We start from the raw sequence: 20,193 nt of genomic DNA on the forward strand, positions 1-20,193 counted from the left end.
AACAATATGGGGTTTCATTTATTGTCATTCCTCAGTGTGACCATCTTCTTTGCAAATGCATTTTTTTATATGTTCAGTAATGTTTTTCTCACTTTATAGAGGAAGGTATTTGCTTGTTCAGCATTGGCATTTGAGATGACTTCTACCAAAGAACATGAGTGTCTCTGGTCATATCATTGTGGCCCAAACTAAGTGAGGAGGGAACATTTTGAATAAAGTGTGGTATTAGTTTTCTCTTTGAAAGTCAGCATTTGGGAACAGCAAGGGGGCTCCAGAGCCAAAAGCTATTGGAGAAAGGAGCTTCATCAATGTGATCCAGGAATTCTTATCTGTATTTTGGGCATCAACCAGGACTCACTCAGGCCACAGCATCTGCTCACTGTCTAGAAAGGTTGTTCTCAATAGGAGTCAGGCATACCCTGTGTGGCTGTCTACACTCAGTGCAGATAGGAACACATACCTTCCGTGTGGCTCCCAGGCCATGTGGTCTACAATGCCCGGTGAACTTCCAGGAGGTGTGGGTGGGATTGAGGAGTATCTTTCAAAGGCTCTGTAGCCTGTCCTCTCTGCCAGATCTAGTCCATCCAAGGAAGAGGGTGCAGGTCTTCAATTCCTTTTCTGCATCCTTCAGAGCCAGCTGTGTTTCAGAATTCTAAATTTAGAAGGGTAGAAGCAGAAAAAGGAAAGTTACAATAACAGGAAAGTGAGGGAGGCAAGACAGCAGATGAGAAAAATTGCCAGAGTGTCCCTTCAGGGAAGATAGATTTTAGATGAAAGTGAAAAAAACAAGCAGGCAGACAAACATAGATCAGATGAGGGTCAGCAGAAAGGGCACTTCAAACTGAAGGAGATTCCATGGGAAGAAGTTGCAGAGCAGAACTGGAAGGAGAAAGGCGTTGCCCGGGTCTAAACCCCAAGAGGCTTGGAGACCAGTGAGAAGGGTAGGTGGAGCAGTTAAATTTCCCCTCCCTTGCATCTCAGACTACTGGTGGGCTCCCAAGCTGCTGGAGAGACCTCCCAACACCAACCAAGAGACGGGCACTGCCAGTGAGTGGTGAGCCTCTTGCTGATAGGACACCAGGCTTCCAGCTCCCTCAGGGCACCTCCCGCCCCACAGGCCTGAGCCAATCAGTAGGCACTATTGCCTCATTATCCCCTTCTCCTCCCCTACCCACAGCTGCCAAGAGAGACAATTTAGCCACCACCTGGAGGCATCCACAGAAAATGGGACCTTTCCTTTGGAGGCCCTGCAGAGGACTGAGGGGTACTCAGACTGTGAGCACCCTACCCACTGGCCCTCCCAGGTACTGCTTTCCTGGTGACTCCAGAAGAGTAAGACAAACCCCGAGGTGCAGACACATTGATCTAGCATGGGCACCTCATGGGTGACTTGAGACCAGCACTCTTCTCCCTGGGAGGGTCAGGAATTGATCTCTGGGCCTTGGGTCTGCAGGTCTGCAGGCCAGACTCCATACACCCAGGTCTCAGTCGCCTTGCCCAGGGTCACAGAGGGATATTTGTGAACTACTCTACTGAGGTGTGTGTGCCTTCAGTGGCAGATCAGAGGGGCTCCTAGCTACGGCATGCTCGATGGGCAACCCTCCTCCCATGGGAGGGCTGCGCTCCCAGCTCAGGCTATGATCCTGGGCAGGGAACCTCCCAGCTCACATCACAGTCAGGGGAGATGGCTACCTTGAGGTCCTGACTGCTGGCATAGGCCTGGGAGAAACTATGGACTAGGGGAGGGTGGAAAGGAGTGAGGCTTGTTCCAGACTGCAGGTTTTGGACAGCCCCACCTCCACACACAGACTTTCTGGCTGAGTGGAGCCCTTTCAGCCCCTCCCTGGTAGCTTTTTCCAGAAGCAGAGAACAGACCTTTGACCCCTGCTAATAGCATTTGTGGAGCTTGATCACCCAACCCAGCCCTGCCTAGCCTCATTCCCCTACCTGCCCTTCTGAGGTGCAAAATAAGGACACACCTGGAAGTCCCAGGGCCCCATCTTCCACCTGAGGAACTAGACTACCTCTCCAGAGGAGCAAGAGCAAGTTACAGGACCCAAAAGCAACACTGTATCTTGCTTCTCCCAGCAACCGCCACCTACTGACAGAGAGATCAATGTGCACACCCTTTTACTGCATTTACTGACTCATCAAACAGGGTGTGATCAAATCTCACCCATAAACACCACCTACTGTCTCAGAGACTAAACTAGGTGTGTCGTTGTTATCTAAACGAAAATCTAAAGGTAAGAAGCAACAGCTGCTCCAGATGGGAAGGAATGAGCAAAAGAACTCTTGAAGTATGAAGAATCAAATGGAAAGCACACCCTCAGAGGGGAACACCAGCTCTCTAGCAATGGATATCAACCAAATTCAGAACACTAAAATAACAGAAGAATTTCAAACATGGATTATAAGAAAACTCAATGATATGCAAGAGAAAATGGATACCCAACACATAGAAACCAGAAAATAAATCCAGGACTTAGAATAAAAATTCACTAAAGAAATTGAAATATTAAAAAAAAATCAAAACTTCCAGAAATGAAGAAGTTACTGAAGGAATTATGAAATACAGTGGAAAGCCTCAGGAATAAGGTAGATCAAATGGAAGAAAGAATCTCAGGGATTGAAGATAACACCTTTTGATCAAATAAGTCAGATGCAGAAATAGAGCAGAGAAATAAAAGAAAAGAGCAAAACCCACAAGAAATGCAGCATTGCATGAAGAGGCCTAACATGATAATTATAGGCATTCCTGAGGGTGAAGAAGAAAATACACAAGGGCTGGATAAACTCTTTGAGAATATAATGGAGGAAAATTTCCCTGGCCATGCTAAAAATCTGGATATCCAGGTAAGAGAAGCTCAAAGGATTCCTGGGAAATTCACTATAAACAGGAAGACACCATGGCACATAGTCATCAGACTGGCCAAAATAAACACAAAAGAGACCCTCCTATAGGCTGTAAGGTGAAAGAAATAGGGAACCTACAAAGGAAAACCCATCAGAATAACTGCAGACTTCTCAACTGAGATCTTAGAAGCCAGAAGAGACAGGGGCTCAATTCTCACTTGTCTCAAACAGAATAATGCCCAGCCTAGAATCTTGTACCCTGAAAAACTAATTTTATTATATGAGGGAGAAATAAAGACACTCTCAGACAAGCAAAGACTGAGGGAATTCATCAAGACAAGACCTGCCTTCCAGGAAGTACAGAAGAGTGTTACACATGGATCAGGACAATAAGCACTCACAGTGTAAAATCATCCAAAAACTAAAGGTCAAAGGCTAGATACCACAATGGCTCAAAAGAGAAAAAAAAAGCAACAAAGTTCAACTCAACAGGATGAACAGAAATCTGCCCCACTTATCAATTCTTTCAATAAATGTGAATGGCTTGAACTGCCCACTAAAGAGACATAGGTTGGCCAAATGGATAAATATACACAAGCCAAGTATCTGCTGTCTCCAGGAAACACATCTAACCCACAAGGATGCATTCAGACTCAAGGTGAAGGGATGGAAAATAATATTTCAAGCAAATGGAAGCCAAAAGAAAGCTGGCATGGCACTTTTGATTCCAGAAAGCTTAGTCTTCAAATCAACAAAAGTAGTGAACAACAAAGATGATCACTATATAGTGGTGAAGGATACATTCAATAAGAAGATATAACAATCCTAAATATTTATGCACCTAGCTCAGGTGTACCCAGATTCATAAACCAAATCCTACTTGATCTAAACAAAATGATAAATAGCAACACCATAATAGCAAGAGACTTTAACACCCTCTGACAGCACAGGAAAGATCTTCCAAACAGAAAATTAACAAAGAAACAATGGACTTAAACAGAACTCTAGAACAAATGGGACTGACTGACATTTACAGAATTTTCTACCCAAAAACACTGAATATACATTTTTCTCATCAGCTCATGGGACATTCTCTAAGGTTGATCATATCCTAGGCCACAAAGCGTGTCTCACCAAATTTTAAAAAAATAGAAATTATACCATGCATCTTCTCAGACCACAGTGGAATAACATTAGAAATGAACTACAACAGAAACTTTCATCTCTACACAAAGTCATGAAACTAAACAACCTTCTGCTGAATGATTATTGCATTAAGGAGGAAATTAAGATGGAAATCAAAAGATTCTTTGAACTAAACGATAAAGGAGACACAAGTTATCAAAATCTGTGGGACACAGCTAAAGCAGTCCTGAGAGGAAAATTTATATCCATAAATGCCTACATCAAAAACACAGAAAGATCACAAATCAACAATCTAATGAATCACCTCAAAGAACTGGAAAAGGATCAGCAAACTAAGCCCAAACCCAGCAGAAGAACAGAAATAAGAAATATCAGAGCATAACTAACTGAAACCTATAACATAAAAACTATATGGAAGATTAATAAAACAAAAAGTTGGTTCTTTGAAAAAATAAAACTGACACATCTCTTGCTAGATTTACGAGAAGCAGAAAAAAGGGACTCTAATAAGTTCAATCAGGAATGAAAAAGGAAAAATTACAACTGATACCACAGAAATACAAAATATCCTCTATGTATACTATAAAAACCTCTATGCACATAAACTTGAAAATATGGAGGAAGTAGACAAATTCTTAGAAAAACGCAACTTCACTAGGCTCAATCAGGAAGAAATAGAATTCCTGAACAGACCAATGTCAAGTACTGAAGTTGAAGCACAAATAAAAAAACCTTCCTAAAAAGAAAAGTCCTGGACCAGATGGTTTCACACCCAAATTTTACCAGACCTACAAAAAAGAACTGGTGCCTGTCCTGCAGAAATTACTCCACAATATCGAGAAGGAAGGAATCCTTCCCAACATGTTTTATGAAGCCAACATCACCCTGATACCCAAACCATGAAAGGACACAACAAAAACAGAAAACTGCAGACCAATATTCCTTATGAACATAGATGTAAAAATTCTCAAGAAAATTCTAGCAAACAGAATTCAGGGGCTTATCAAAAAAACTTATCACAACCAAGTGGGCTTCATTCTAGAGATACAGGGATGGTTCAACATATGCAAATCTATAAATGTAACTCACCACATAAATAGAAATAAAAACAAAGACCATATGACCCTCTCAATAGACACAGAAAAAGCATTCGACAAAATTGAGCACCCCTTTATGAAAAGAACACTTAACAAAACAGGCATAGATGGGACTTACTTCAAAATGATAAAAGCCACATACGACAAACCCACAGCCAACATCATACTGAACAGGGAAAAATTGAAAGCATTCCCGCTTAGAACCAGACAAGGTTGCCCTCTATCAGTGCTTCTATTCAACATAGTGCTGGAAGTCCTAGCCAGAGCAATCAGACAAGAAAAGGAAATCAAGGGCATCCAAATGGGGGCAGAAGAGGTCAAACTATCACTCTGTGCTGACGATATGATCTTGTACCTAGAAAACCCTGAAGATTCTGCCATAAGACTATTGGTATTGATAAACAAATTCAGCAAAGTCTCAGGTGACAAAACCAACGTACAGAAATTAGTAGCATTCCTATATGCCAACAACAGGCAAACTCTGAGAACCAAATCCAAGACTCAACACCCTTCACAATAGCAATAAAGAAAATAAAATACCTAGGAATATATTTAACTAAGGAGGTAAAAGACCTCTACAGGAAGAACTACAAAACACTGAGGAAAGAAATAGCAGAGGACATAAACAGGTGGAAAACCATACCATGCTCATCAGTCGGCAGAATCAACATTGTTAAAATGTCTATACCACCCAAAGTGATCTACAGATTCAATGCAATCCCTATTAAAATACCAACATCATTTTTCACAGATCCAGAAAAAATAATTCTACACTTCTTACAGAACCAGAGAAGACCCCATATAACAAAAGCAATCTTAAGCAAAAAGAACAAATTGGGAGGTGTCAATTTATCAGACTTCAAGCTATACTACAAGGCTATAGTAATTAAAACAGCACAGTACTGGCCCAAGAACAGAGACACAGACCAATGTAACAGAACTGAGAACACAGATATAAAACCATTCTCATATAGCCATCTAATCATTGACAAAGTAGACAAAAACATACACTGGGGAAAGAATCCTTATTCAATAAATGATGCTGGGAAAATTGGATAGCTACATGCAGAAGACTGAAACAGGATCCACACCTTTCACCTCTCACAAAAGATCAACTCATGGTGGATAACAGACTCAAACCTAAGGCATGAAACCATAAGAGTTCTAGAAGAAAATGTTGGAAAAACCCTATAGACATTGGACTAGGCAAAGAATTTATGAAGATGACCCCAAAAGCAATCATGGCAACAACAAAAATAAATAAATGGGACCTGATCAAATTAAAAAGCTTCTGCATAGCCAAGGAAACAATCATTAGAGTGAACAGACAACTCACAGAATGGGAGAAAATATTTGTATGCTACATATCCAATACAGGGCTGATAACTAGAATCTATAAAGAACTCAAGCAAATCAGCAAGAAAAAATCAAACAACCCTGTTAAAAAGTGGGCAAAAGACAAGAACAGAAACTTTTCAAAAGAAGATAGAATAATGGCCAACAAACATATGAAAAAAAATGCTCAATATCTCTAATCATTAGGGAAATGCAAATCAAAACCACAATGAGATATCACTTAACTCCAGTGAGAATGGCTTATATCAAAAAGTCCCAAAACATCAAATGTCATGGATGTGGAGAGAAAGGAAGACTCATACACTGCTGTTGGGACTGAAAACTAGTACAACCTCTATGGAAAGTAGTATGGAGATACCTCAAATAGCGAAAAATAGAACTACAATTTGATCCAGCAATCCCACTACTAAGTATCCACCCAAAGGATAAAAAGACATTCTATAGAAAAGACATCTGCACACAAATGTTTATAGCAGCACAATTCACAATTTCCAAGATGTGGAAACAACTCAAGTGCCCATCAATACATGAGTGGATTAATAAAATGTGGTATACGTGTACCATGGAGTACTCCTAAGCCATAAAAATAAATGATGAATTAATACTTCTTGTATTATCCTGGGTAGAGCTGGAGCCCATTCTACTAAGTGAAGTATCACAAGAATAGAAAAACAAGCACCCACATGTACTCACCATCAAATTGGTATTAACTGAGCAATATTTATGTGCACATATAGTAGTAACATTCATTAGGTGTCAGGCAGGTGGGGGAGAGGGGATGGGTATATACACACCTAATGGGTGCGGTGCATACCATCTGAAGATGGACATGCTTGAAGCTCTGACTCGGGTGGGACAAAGGCAATATATGTAACCTAAACATTTGTACCCATGTGATATGCCAAAATAAAAATTTTAAAATAAATAAAATAAATAATAGGAAAGCATCATGCAGAGAAACTGTGGAGTGTTAGTTACACCTCCAAGGTAGTCAGTCATTGGTTAAGGATCGGGGAGGGGTAAAGGTAAGGCATAAGTTGTCAGCTACTGCACTGCCAGCACTTACAACTCTACAAGGTACGAAGTATACTCTAGTAGCCTTGCGGCCAGTCCTACACCAAAGGGCCTCAGGTCTCAGGTGCTGGCCCTGGGAAGTGAAAGCCCATGAAAACAAAATTATGAAAACAGATCCCAGCGTTCTGGGCAAAGCACCAACATTGCCCAGCACATACCTTCACAAAACACCTTGGGCAGGTTTCAGCCAACCTCTTGTGATCAAACACATGTTCTACAGTCAAACATAGGAAGAGTCCCAGTAAGTGGAATAAAGAATCCAAAATAATGTAAATCATATTAGAGCATTTTTTGTAGTTAATGTATATTGTTACAAACTGGTTGGTGAAAGGATGTGATATAGACCATAAATAAAAATACTCTGGAACGATTTTCCTAAGGAATCAGTCAGTATAACTTCAAGCCCATATTGACTTAAATTACCTCTGCATGCAAGAAGCATTCATGCCATCTGGGGATTTTGTCATGACTATGCTGGAGTAGGACTTGGAAGATGGGCTGGGAGCAGACGCTCAGGTGAACAAGCAGCACCATGAAAGACGATTGCAAACTTCCTCCGTCCTTGCTCTCAGTAATCACGTGTTTCTAAACAGTCTGAGTAAACAGCCAGCCATTTTGTCTTACTCACAGGTAAGTGTATTTTGTCCAACACGGAAAATCCATTACTCATTTTCACTGATCTGTAGAAATGCTTTCTCCCGTGTTCACAACGCCATGACAATGATCCACCAGAGTTCAGGTTATTCAGGTTACATTTTGTGGCCAAATCAGTTCTGGTGCCAATCTTTAAAGCAAAAACTATGCTTTTTCAAATCTACTCCCATTTTGGAATATCAGATACAAGATTCCAGGCCTGTACTGGCAGAGTGTCACTGCTGCCTCTCCCATTCACCTCTTGAGCAAGCTGTTTATTTACACAAGGAGAAATCACAGGTGAACTCCTGGAAGAACCATCCAGCAGAAACTCCTCAAAGTCCTCAGAATGTGGATGCCACACTACAGCACTGAGGTAGGTTCTATTGTTTTTTTTTTTTTTTCCTCCAGTGGAAATCAAAGAGGGAGAGAAATTAAATGTGTGTTCTCAAATTGCCCTCCTATCCAAAAGTCCTGTTTATAGTATACAACCCTGGAAGCGTGAGGGGTCTCAAGAGCTGCACACTTTCTCATAAGGTGTCCTGCTTTGCTAATCGAGATCTCTTTATCACTACCAGAAAGTATTACGTTCTCACGTAAGTATTAACTACAGTGCCTGGCGGTGTGTGAATAGGCATTTGCTGTTTCATGTTTCTTGGCCTCTTTTCACTTAAATACACCTTTCAATAGGCAAATGCCTTGAAGCTTCTATTGTATGCTTTATCATATAGCTGGCAACTTTTATGTGTCAAGAACATTTATTCATCGTTAATTGATACCAACCAATCATTCATAGTCACAAGTGTAAGCACTGCTTTGGGAATTTGGAAATCATAAGTAACAAGTTTTTTTCTGGATTTAGTGCACAAAACACTGATCCATCACTGTGTCTATCAGATTGGAAATGGCTCATTCATCTAGAGCAGCAAAACCATGAAAGAACTTTTATTTTTCTCCCTCGCCTATCATAAAAAGCAAACTCTGAATACATATTGGTATTTCCAACAGAAATAACAGTCTGAACACACTTAGACTCAACTCATGGAAGGTTTAATTCTTTGTAGGTCAGTGTTAAAAATATGACCAGGAAACCAGGTTAGAATGAAGTCCAGTCTGGGCACAAAACTCTCACCTAGATCTCCCACACGAAAAGTCTGTCAATGCACAAGTCTGTCATTGCAGACTGTCAACATATCTTTGGTCTTTGCCTCAAGCTTTCTTATCACTCGGAGCCCAAATTCTGGACAAAGATTTTAGGACTAGAACCCAAGATAGCCAGGGCTTTGATGCCAGGGAGCCCTGACTTCACCAGTTCTAGGGCTAGCTTTGGAAATTTATTTCACCTCCATACACAGATTGCTCCACACTGAAGTATGCCTCTTACCGCCCACCCCACAGATTTGTTGTGAAAATTAGAAGAGAGAATATTCTTGAAAGCACTGAACACCATACTTGATACGGAGGTTGCTATTGTCGTCATGTGGGAAAAATTCTCACCCCAGGCATTGGCACCACCTTCTTGTCAAAAGACCAAGACATATTACAGCTATTATGCTCTTCTCTCTCCAGTGTTTTCCATAGACGTTGATTAGAAACCCAGCTTCCACAGTGACAGTGCCCAATCAACCATCACCTGTAGTGGGCATATCCCTTGCTACAGGTATTGGCCAGCAGAAATGCTCAGACCAGCTTCAGGGTCAACCTGCATGAGCCAAGCACGGGCTAGAACTTGTCACCTGGGGCCTCCATGAGCCTGACACTGAGCTAGGAGCTCAGGGTCCAGCTCAAATAGAGCCCTTGTCTTCAAAAGAGCTGGCAAATGCAATGGGACAAGGCAGCCAATGCTAAGTGCCATAAGAGAAGTACAAGAATGAGAGCCTTGGGCTCCCTGAGTCCAACATTTAGGCCAAGCCCTGAAGATGGGCAAAATGTGGGATGGTAACTGGAGGGGGAAAGGTTGCATGCTGAGGAAGGAAGGCCACTTCCCTGCCATCAGCACAATCATCAGGAAAAGACACAGCTGAACAAACAGAGCCCGATGGGGCAAGGCTGGCCTCTGGGGCGTAGGTGTGTCATGTAGGGGTGTGTGCCCACAAGAGTTTTTTGTGTCTGGTTCCCTCTATGGAACTTCAGTTTTGCTTCTCATTTGTCTCCTTGAAACATAAATTTAGGGATACATTTAAAAGGAATTTTTCTCCATCTGCAGAGGGCTGAAGGTAGAGTGGATGAAAATGCATTAAAACGACACTTCCCCCTTGAGCAATTTTTATGCAATCAGTTTCTGTAACTTGAAAGGAATTCCCAGATCCTTTTGAGTGACCCAGAAAGAAACGCAGGACACAGAATCTTAATCTTCTCTCTCCTAAGGTACTGATTTAGGAAGAGAATTCCGATAATCACCTCTGCCACCAGCAGATTCTTCGGCAGAGTTCATTCCAGAAAGTTTCCCCCCAGCTGGAACGTCTGTGGCTCTCAGATATTTCATTCCTGGCTCAGCCTTCCTGTCTATGCCAACCACTGTGATTAAAAAATGTGTCCAAAATAAACCTCCGACAACTGGACCTTCTTCAGCAACGTGGGGGGCACTTGGTGTTAGAGGGTGGTCCCTCCCCAGCCATTGCAAACGTTGACCCAGGTGCTCTTAGCTGGCCGCAGTGGCTCATGAAATTCTACCCGTCCAGTTCCCAACACACTGAAAAGTAACCCAGGGAGCGAACAGCCCTCGTCCCACCTGTGGAAATTAATGATGCCAGCTCAGCGTATTGGCAGAGAAAAGAAATTTACACAGCAAACAAACCTGCTGAAAAATTGGAAATATTTGCTTAACAGAAGCACGTTGATTAAAGTCACTCCAAGATCAAATTACTCTCCCAGCCCAGGCAATTTCACCCCGGAGGGCAGCAGACTTATATTGGCAGAATATTGATGAAAAGCTCTCAGTATGTCTAGATGTACCATATGAGGGGTGTTAATCTCAGAAGTGGCCCATAATTTTTCTTCTACACCCAGACTCTTCATTTGAAAGAGTTTAATTCCAATACAAACAGTAATAAGGAAATAAAATCATTGATGTATGTCTTTCCAATATCCACCTTTGGTAAGAACTTTTCACTTCTATGGTCAATTAAAGCTCACCTTAAATAAAAAGTTAAGCTCATTCCGATAGACTTCCAAGGTTACTTGGTTTCTCAAATCCTCCACAATTTCAAAGAAAAATAAAGGATAGAGCCAAAGCCACTGCTTAACTGCAAAGGCAAGCAATCACCAAATAAATATGTTTAGCATGAGAGTTATAACAAAGGAGAGAAATTAGCAATTCCGAGAAGGGTCCCTCACCTGGTACCCAAAGAGAAAGGCATTTGAGGGCTGGTTCAAGGTCAGCCAGCTGCTTAGAAAAGTTCTTCAGCTGTTTGAAGATGGGGCTTAAGGTCTCTCTGGGCTCCTGCAGCTGCCCAGCTAACACTGATTCCCCATTACAACACTGAAAATAACCTATATCAAACTTGCCCCAAGATTTTAAACAATCCAAGAGAGGGCAAGCTTTGCTTTGCACACCTCCGTTTTTAAGCTCGTCCGTGGTGAAAGGAGACCGTCTCAAGCTCTGGCTCAGGTGGGCTTCCTTTGTGGCCCTCTCAGCAATGAAGCCTCCAGCACGGGCCTCCTCACCCCGTGCACCTGCACATGCAGCAGCTACAGGACCTGAGGGCCTGAAGGTAACAAGAGAAGGCGTTTGGGAGCAACTGACTCCATCCCTGCCCAGCCTTGCCTCCGCCACACAGGATGCTTGGGCCTGCCCCCCACTCCCCAACTATTGCCCAAACGCTGAGCTCAGACCTGAAATCACCCTCCCTCCTTCATTCCCAGAGTGAGCCCCCATGCCACAGAAGCCTGCAACTTTCCCCGTACTCAGCCACATGTCTCCAGCCTAGGACAGTCTGCACTGCCAGACTGAACACTCCAATTACAATGACAGTAAGGCTCCAGGAAAGTACCTTCGTGGGCAAAGGACAAGCTCCCTATGCTCTGCCAGAAATCATAGACTCCACTCTTCCAACCCAACCACCTGCCTCTGAAGACAGTATGGAACCCACTCCACACGCACACATGAGCCCACACACACAAGTGCATGTACACATGCAGGATAAAGACAACAGGCACTGAGATGGGACTTGGAAAGGTTTCTGCTTCTATTAACTCATCAGGCATGGGGGGCAGGGGATGGGAATGATGGGATGCAGAGAGGCAGAAGGTGTGAGGTTGGGGGAGAGGCAAGAGAAATCAGGGGAAGGAGTCACCATGCTCGAGCACCTGTGCTCCAGGTACTGCTCTGGGTGTGCTTTTCCTTGATTCTCAGGCATCCGTGGTTTTTTAAAGCATCCCAGGCAATTCACTGAGCAGCCAGGATCAAGAATTACCATATCAAAGAGGCTCTAAGCCCCTTTCCACTGTTACATGAAGAAATACCACCCTCCCCTACACGCTCCTCCTGGGCTCAAGACCTGTCTGGACCTACAGCTAGATGATAAAGTGTCAGCCCGAGGAAGTGGGGATTTTTGCTTTGCATGATTCTGTAAAGGAGTGAATCTGAGTGAAATTTTGCTTTCTTAAACTCCGTAAATTCCTAAGGCTTGCTTCAGTCTTGAAAATAGAGGATCACATATCTTAGAAGATTTACAACTTTTCTGATAAGAATATTTTTCCTCCTTTTTCACTTGGATGAAAAGCCGCTGCACTGGCGCTCACTCCTGCTTTGATTAGGACATGCCGCAAACAGCCAAATGTCATTCTGAAGAATAATTTTTTTGGCTTAGGAGAAAATGCATGCTCTAGTTCCTGATCATTGATTTGCAAGGTTCCAATTTAAGTAGCAAATTGCTCCCGTTGCCCAGGTATTTTGTATCTTATATGAGCACTTACACAGAAAACTCAATATTCCTTATGCTGACCAGGAAATGGCAGGAAGAACTGCAGTTTAAATTTTGGATCATTTCTCCATTTATTTTTTAAATATCGTTCTAAGAGGCCCCAGTTACATAGATCAGGACAGTTAGAAAATAATAATGTTAACAGTGTCTTTTATGTGGCCTTTTCTCCCAAGAAAAGGCTCAGCCCTGTCCGCAGCAGTGTAATTAATCCTGGTAATAATACCACCTGAGCCCAGGAGTGAGCCAAGCTTGAAGACTCCAATTTACACTGGACGAAATGGAGAGCCTGAGGTTTGTTCAGCTGTCAGTGATGGACCCAGGGCAGGAAGCCAGCATCCTTCAGCACCCAAACGAGAGAAGGAAAGCGCTAGAGACCTGGGCTAGGATTCTGGGCTTTCCAATCCCAGCTCTGACGCTTGTTCCCAATGTAAAACTGAGTAAAGCCATGTACTTCCCTCACCAGGCCACATTTCTCTCCTTCGTAAGAAGAACAGGTTGGGAGAGAGAATCTTTCTTCTAGTGCCTTCGGGCACTAACACGCCGTGGCCCGAGCAGCCCAGGTCCAACAACTGGCTGAGGCACCAGCCTCAGGGTCAGGTTGACCTGGGCTTGATGCACGACTCGGCCACTTAGTAACCACATGGCTTCCGCCACTGTTTTCATCCTCCCTGCATCTCAGCTTCTTCAACAGAAAGTTTAAAACAAAATAAAACAAAAACAGCTGCCATCTCACAAAGTTGTCGCTGCCACTAATGCATAAAGCACAGGAAACAGGAAACGCTCAGCACAGCACCCGCCTGGTGAGTTCAGGGAGCAGCTGACCAGGAAGGTTTGCTCTTATTGTGGGAAACAGCACCAGCCTGCAGTCTTCCCCTGAACTCCCTGGACCCTATGTGGTCTTCGCAAGCTCGCCTCGGGGTTATCCAGAAAGACTTGGGATTGTTAAGTAACCTCCCTGGGCAGGGAAGGTAACCTTCCAAACAGGCCCCACGCTCTCGATGGATTTGGTCTGAGAACTTCAACATCCAAGTGCAATCCTGCTGTCCAGTGATGGCTGCCCCTAGGACAGAGCAGCTGTGGGCTGTTCCCATGCCACCAAATGCCTCTGCTGCTGCTAGGAGAATGTTCTAAGCCTACCCCTCTCCCCTTCCCTTTCTCCCTCTCTCCCTCCACTTCCCCAAATCCTTCATTTTTACCCACCACATACTCCATTTTCTTCCTGGCCCTTCCTTTATAGCTTCTGAACTTTTGTCCCCTTTTCCTATGAATGGCCACACCTCTGTCCCAGGACTTGAGTTTAGTGCTTAGATGACACTAATTCCACCTCTTACAAGCAAATATTTTGCTCCAACCTCTAGAGCATCACATCCCAACAGACCACCCCAGTGCTTCCTCCAAATCTATCTCAGTTCCTTCAATAGGGTCTGGCCAAAACCATCCCACAAAGACTGAACAGAGGGGTAAGCAGTCAAGAAAGAGGTTATCCATCACCAGAATAAAGTACATCATACCCATTGAGTAATTTCTCATCATACACCCCTCTCCCACCGCCTCACCTTCCGAGGCTCCAATGTCTATCATTCCACACTCCATGTCCACGTGTGCTCATCATTGAGCTCCCATTTACTTATAAGTAAGAACACGTAGCATTTGTCTCCATGCGTGACTTGTTTCACATAATATAATGGCATCAAGTTCCATCCATGTTGCTGCAAAAGACATGATTTCATTCTTTGTAATGGCTGAGTAGCCTTCCATTGTGTGTATATACCACATTTTCTCATCCAATCATCCTTTGATGGACATTTGGGTTGATTCCATATCTTTCATATTATGAATAGCACTGCAATAAACATTTGAGTGCAGGTATCTTTTTGATAAAATGGCTTCTTTTCCTTTGGGTAGATAACCAGTAGTGGGATTGTTGGATCAAATGATAGATCTATTTTTAGTTCTTTGAGAAATCTCCATACTGTTTTCCATAGAGGTTGTACTAATTTACATTCCCACCAAGAGTTTATAGGCCTTCCCTTACCATGGAGTTCTACTCATCCCCAAAAAACAGTGGTGATCTAGCACCTCTTGTATTATCCTGGATAGAGCTGGAGCCCACTCTAGTAAGTGAAGTATCACAAGAATGGATAAACAAGCATCACGTGTACTCACCATCAAAATGGTATTAACTAACTTAACTGACCAACACTTAAGTGCACATATAGTGTCCTTCTTCGCTGTGTGTCTGTGTGTGACAAATTTCCCTCTCCTTTCCTATTAAAGAAAGTTCCACCCTAAATCCAGGAGGACTTCATCTAGAGATTCTTAACTTAATTACATCTGTAAAGACCCTATTTCCAAATAAGATCACACTCGCAGGCACTAGGGTTTAAGACTGGGACATATCTTTTGAGGGGACGCTATTGAACCCAGTACACCTAGTTATTTTGTCTCCAATCAGTGAAATGTGAATAATTTAATCCTATAGGAGATTATATGCTTAGTACAGCTGACATATAAAAGTTCATAGTTTAATCTTAACTAGACTATAAACATTATGGCTATCATGGTAATTATTAAATGTTTTTGTGAGGCCAGACAACAAATTAGGGTGTGGGCCCACAGCCCAGCACTTTGCCGGAATCCCCTCTTGCTGTCACAGTAGAGCAGCCGGGCCCCAGGGCCTATGGTGATGGCTCATGCCCCATATCTCACACCTAGTAATGCTTAAACAAGGACCCCACCCTGGCTTAGGGAGTGTATCCTCTTCTTTCCATTCCTGATTCCTCCATCTTCACTCCCCGACCACCTCCCTGACTCCATCCCACCATTTTTCCAACCATCCTTGCAAGCAGAGCAAGCCAGCCTATACCTTACTTTCATGTAATCGCCACACTTATAATTTACATTTTCACATAACATCCAAATGCTTTTATCCACATAACAAAGGAAGTATATAAACAACTGGGAAGGAGGGTTCTCTACACAAGTCTAACTGCCAAATAGAGGATCATTTGCTGGAAGTGCTGGGTCTAGTGGAACCCACCCAACCTCCAACTCCTGACATTTGTCTATGAGACACAATTTTCAGGCAGTACCCCTGAAAATTCCATTCACCTCCTGTAGGATGCCCTAAAATACGGGGACTGTTTCATTCTAACCTCCCATCACCTGGGCTGGCCCTTCCTTCCCCCACCCCAGCCTCATCCCCCCTCCATCCTGCCCTCTCCTCACTATCTCCTACTCATCTTCCAGTTGCCAGGTGGAATGTTACTTTCTCAGGAAAGCCCCCCCATCCCCTATAATATCCTCTTTCATGTCACCCTGTTTCTCCTTTAGCACTTAGCACAGTTTGGAATTAGATATTTATCTGTGTAATTATTTAATTATTGTCCAATAATGACAGGTAATCCCTGGGTAGGCAGGAGACGTGTCCATTATCTTTGCCACTGTATCCTGGGGCATATAATAAATGCTTGATAAGGCTTTTAACACAGGTCCCACAGCTGGGTTAATGAGAGCTAAAATTCAAATCAACATCTGTCAGTCCCCAAACCCTCTGCCCTTCTGCTTCTTTCTTGCTGTAGTGACAAATGACCCTCACATGAAGAGCACACACCACTAATTCTATGCTTCAATACATTTCGTCACCTCAGCTGATAAATAATAATTGTTCTGACTGAGCAAAACACACATACAAAGGGAACAGAAACAGAAATGAACACAGAGTCAGCAGGAATTGATTGGGTCCCGTTTGTCACAACTCAAACTATTTTTGAAATCACTGTAACAAGACAGTAAACATGACTCTTCCTTTTGTCTCAGCATTTCAGTTTTGGCAGAGGTCCCAGAGGCTGAGGACAACAGGAGGTGCCATGTGCCACCATTATAATTACATGGTGGGCTATCCATGCAGGGAGCACAAAGTGACTTCTGCCAGCATGAGCTGGTCACCACCTCCATCCCTTTCAAAGGAAGCAAGGAAGAGAGAATTTCTTTGGAGACATTGCATTGGCTGTAGAGGTTCCCACCCACCTCCACCGGAGAGGGGCCAGTGGCATCTGTCCCTTCTCCCCCACACTGAGTGGAGGAAGTTTACAAGTATTAACACGGAGAATTTGAGGGTCATGGCAGCAACGGGGTTGGCATCTTACTCCCCTGGGGAAACTGAGGGTGAGAGGCTATCGATGATACTCGCTGCCTGGTGGCAGAGCATTGGGAACAAGTTACTGCCACAAGTGGCCAAGGAAAGGTAAGGGGCTTTTTCAGGGAAGATCTGGTGGAGGGTCCCATCCAAAAAGACCCTCCACATATTCATTAATAAACTGTCGTTTCACCTTAAATCTTTGAGCCAGGTAAATATCCTCCAGGGTTCTTGTCCTTTAGGAATGCCTCGGTTGTGCTTGGACCTTGATCTTTTGTAAACATCTTAGCACCAGTTTGTGGTAGTCTAAAGGAGAGTCCAGTTGGAAATTTTATAAATCAATTTGGAGAACATTAACCCCTTCATGATATTCAGACATCGTATTTGTAAACATTGTATGTCTTTTCATTTATTTAAGCCCTTTTAAAGACCTAAATAAAGTTTAACATATTTTATCTATAAAAGTCTTGGACATTTGTTTTTAAATTTATCTCCAAGGAATTTATACTTGTTATTTTAAATTATACCTTTTTTACATCACATCTTCTAATAGTTGCATAGAAACGCAATTTCATTGTGTGTATTCATTCTATATCAACATAAATTACTAATAATTTTTAAATTTGCCTATCCATCTTTTGGGTTTTCTGTATAGATATTCATGTCCAAATAATGATAAGAAACCTAATATTTCTTTATTTTCATTTAATTTGCTATTTGGGATTACAGTACAAAGTTTAAAAGATGCAGCTAGAGCAGGAATCCTTGTTTTATTTCTAATTTTAAAATGTTCTCAAGGTTTATCATGAAGTATGAGATTTTCTGTAGATTATTTGGGGAATTGCCTTCATCAGATTTTAAAAAGCTCTCTTCTACTCCGAGTTTGCTAAGAATACTTATCATGAATAAATGCTACATTTTATTGAGTAACTTTTGCACATGATTTTTCTTTTTTAATCTGTTTAATATAATGAATAACATAAGTCAATTTCTAATTTGAATCAGTCTTATATTCTACCTCTTTACCCTGCTGAAACCTTTTTGTCTTAACACATATTTTACCTGATCTTGATACAGCTCCACAAATGAACATTCATGGACTATTTGCTAATAAATTTTTTTTCCATTCATATGTTTTCAAACTCTATGTGTCCTCATGTTTCAAGTAAAAAGCACATAACTGAATTTTATTTCTCTTTATTCTGTTCTGAGAATCTCTGTCCCAACTGGCAAGTTTAGATTATATATATTTATTGTGAATACTGATATATTTCAATCCACTTTACCCTTTTTGTATTTTCTTTGTGCTGTTTTTTTCTGTTACTTTTTCTTCTTAATTTCCTTCTTTCACGTTAATTATATTTTGTCCAATTCCATTTTCTTTCTCTACTTGTGTGGAAGTTATATGTTTTATTTTACTTCTCTTGATTTTTGAGGAACTTTGGCTGTGGAAGGTCTTTGAGGCCTGAGTTAAGAGGGTTTGTTTCATGAAAAATAACTACCATTTCAAAAACAATTTAGTGAGGAAGGAAGCAATGTTTTTCCTTTATCCAAATCTTTTTCATGTCTGGCTTAATGAAAGACAATAGAATTCTCACATCTGCTTCTGCATTCTATTCATTATAACATATAATTTTGGCTGAAGTATATGAAGATACATAGTTGGGAGAGGAAGGAGTATTTTAATAGCCTTTGCAGATAATTTTAGATATTCTTTGATACTACACCAAAACTCAATAAGTGGTAGTTTCTTAAATGCTATTTGCAATGTGGAATCCAAAGTTGTGCATTGTTTCATAAAAATCCACTGGTCACTTTAATAGATCTTTTACCCAAGCATAATTTTGTAGTATCATTCATTGGTCATTTGGGATATATTAGCTCGCAGTCACACAAATCATACAAATGTTAACATATTTCATTATACAGTATCAAAAACTCACATTTGTCGATATCACTACCAATCTCATCAGAAAAGTCCCTAAGCATTGGGAAGCTGTCAAGCTTGTGATGGTGGACGTGTTTTCCAAAATTCTAATTTTTGCTTTAAAGCTTGAATGGTATCGTTGCCAACACACACTGTCAGTGGTTTTCTTTGAAGTGACAAGCTCCATTTATTCACTTCTGAGAGAGCAGGGTGGGAGGGCTGGATGAGAGGCAGGTGGTTGCTTTCAATCCCACAAACTCTATCCTAAAAGGCAACCAAGTCCAGCAGCCTCCGACCAGAATGCAGCTAAGACAGCCACACTGGCCCAGTACAAGTGGAGAGGGAGTAAACCCTGACTCAGCACCCGGACTGGGCAGCACGGGGCAAGCTCAGCCTGTCCCATGCCCACCCTCCTGGGGGGCCAGAGAGGACACCCTGGGCTTTCAGCCCACACACCCAGAGCTGCCTGCACTGGCCCCTCTCCAGCTAGGTGAGCATCCCTGAGTCTCAATTATCCACAGAACAGAGATGTTAATGGCAAATTTCAGCCACAATGCATTGGGCATCCGTCACTGTCCAGGCTCTGGGTGCCAGCAGCAAACCAGCCAGACAGGTCTCAGCCTGAAGCAGCCGATGTTCTGGTGGTGACACCAGCTGGGCACTGTCGTGAGGACAAGGGGTGGGCAATGAGAGAACAAAAGCCAGACCTGGCCAGAGGGTGAACTCTTATTACTGAAGAGACTAGGGTGTCATCTGACTTACTGGCCCCACCTATCTGATTATTTTCCACCCCCAAATTCCCAAGTATCAGTGACAATTACACTGATTTCATATCTGACATTTCGGTTAGCTCATACAGAACTACTACAGCTAAATAAAATATAAAAAATAATTCCTGCACATCCCACTATGATTACCCTAGAGTCTGGACATCCCAGAAAATTCACAAAATCTTCACCCTTTGATATAGTGAGACAGATTCCAGATTTAAAGCATTTTAAACAAAACCATCTCTCACATACACTAACACACACACACACC

This window comes from Propithecus coquereli, unplaced genomic scaffold (assembly GCF_000956105.1).
Source record: "Propithecus coquereli isolate 6110/MARCELLA unplaced genomic scaffold, Pcoq_1.0 Scaffold20, whole genome shotgun sequence".
In the NCBI taxonomy this organism is placed as follows: Eukaryota; Metazoa; Chordata; class Mammalia; order Primates; family Indriidae; genus Propithecus; species Propithecus coquereli.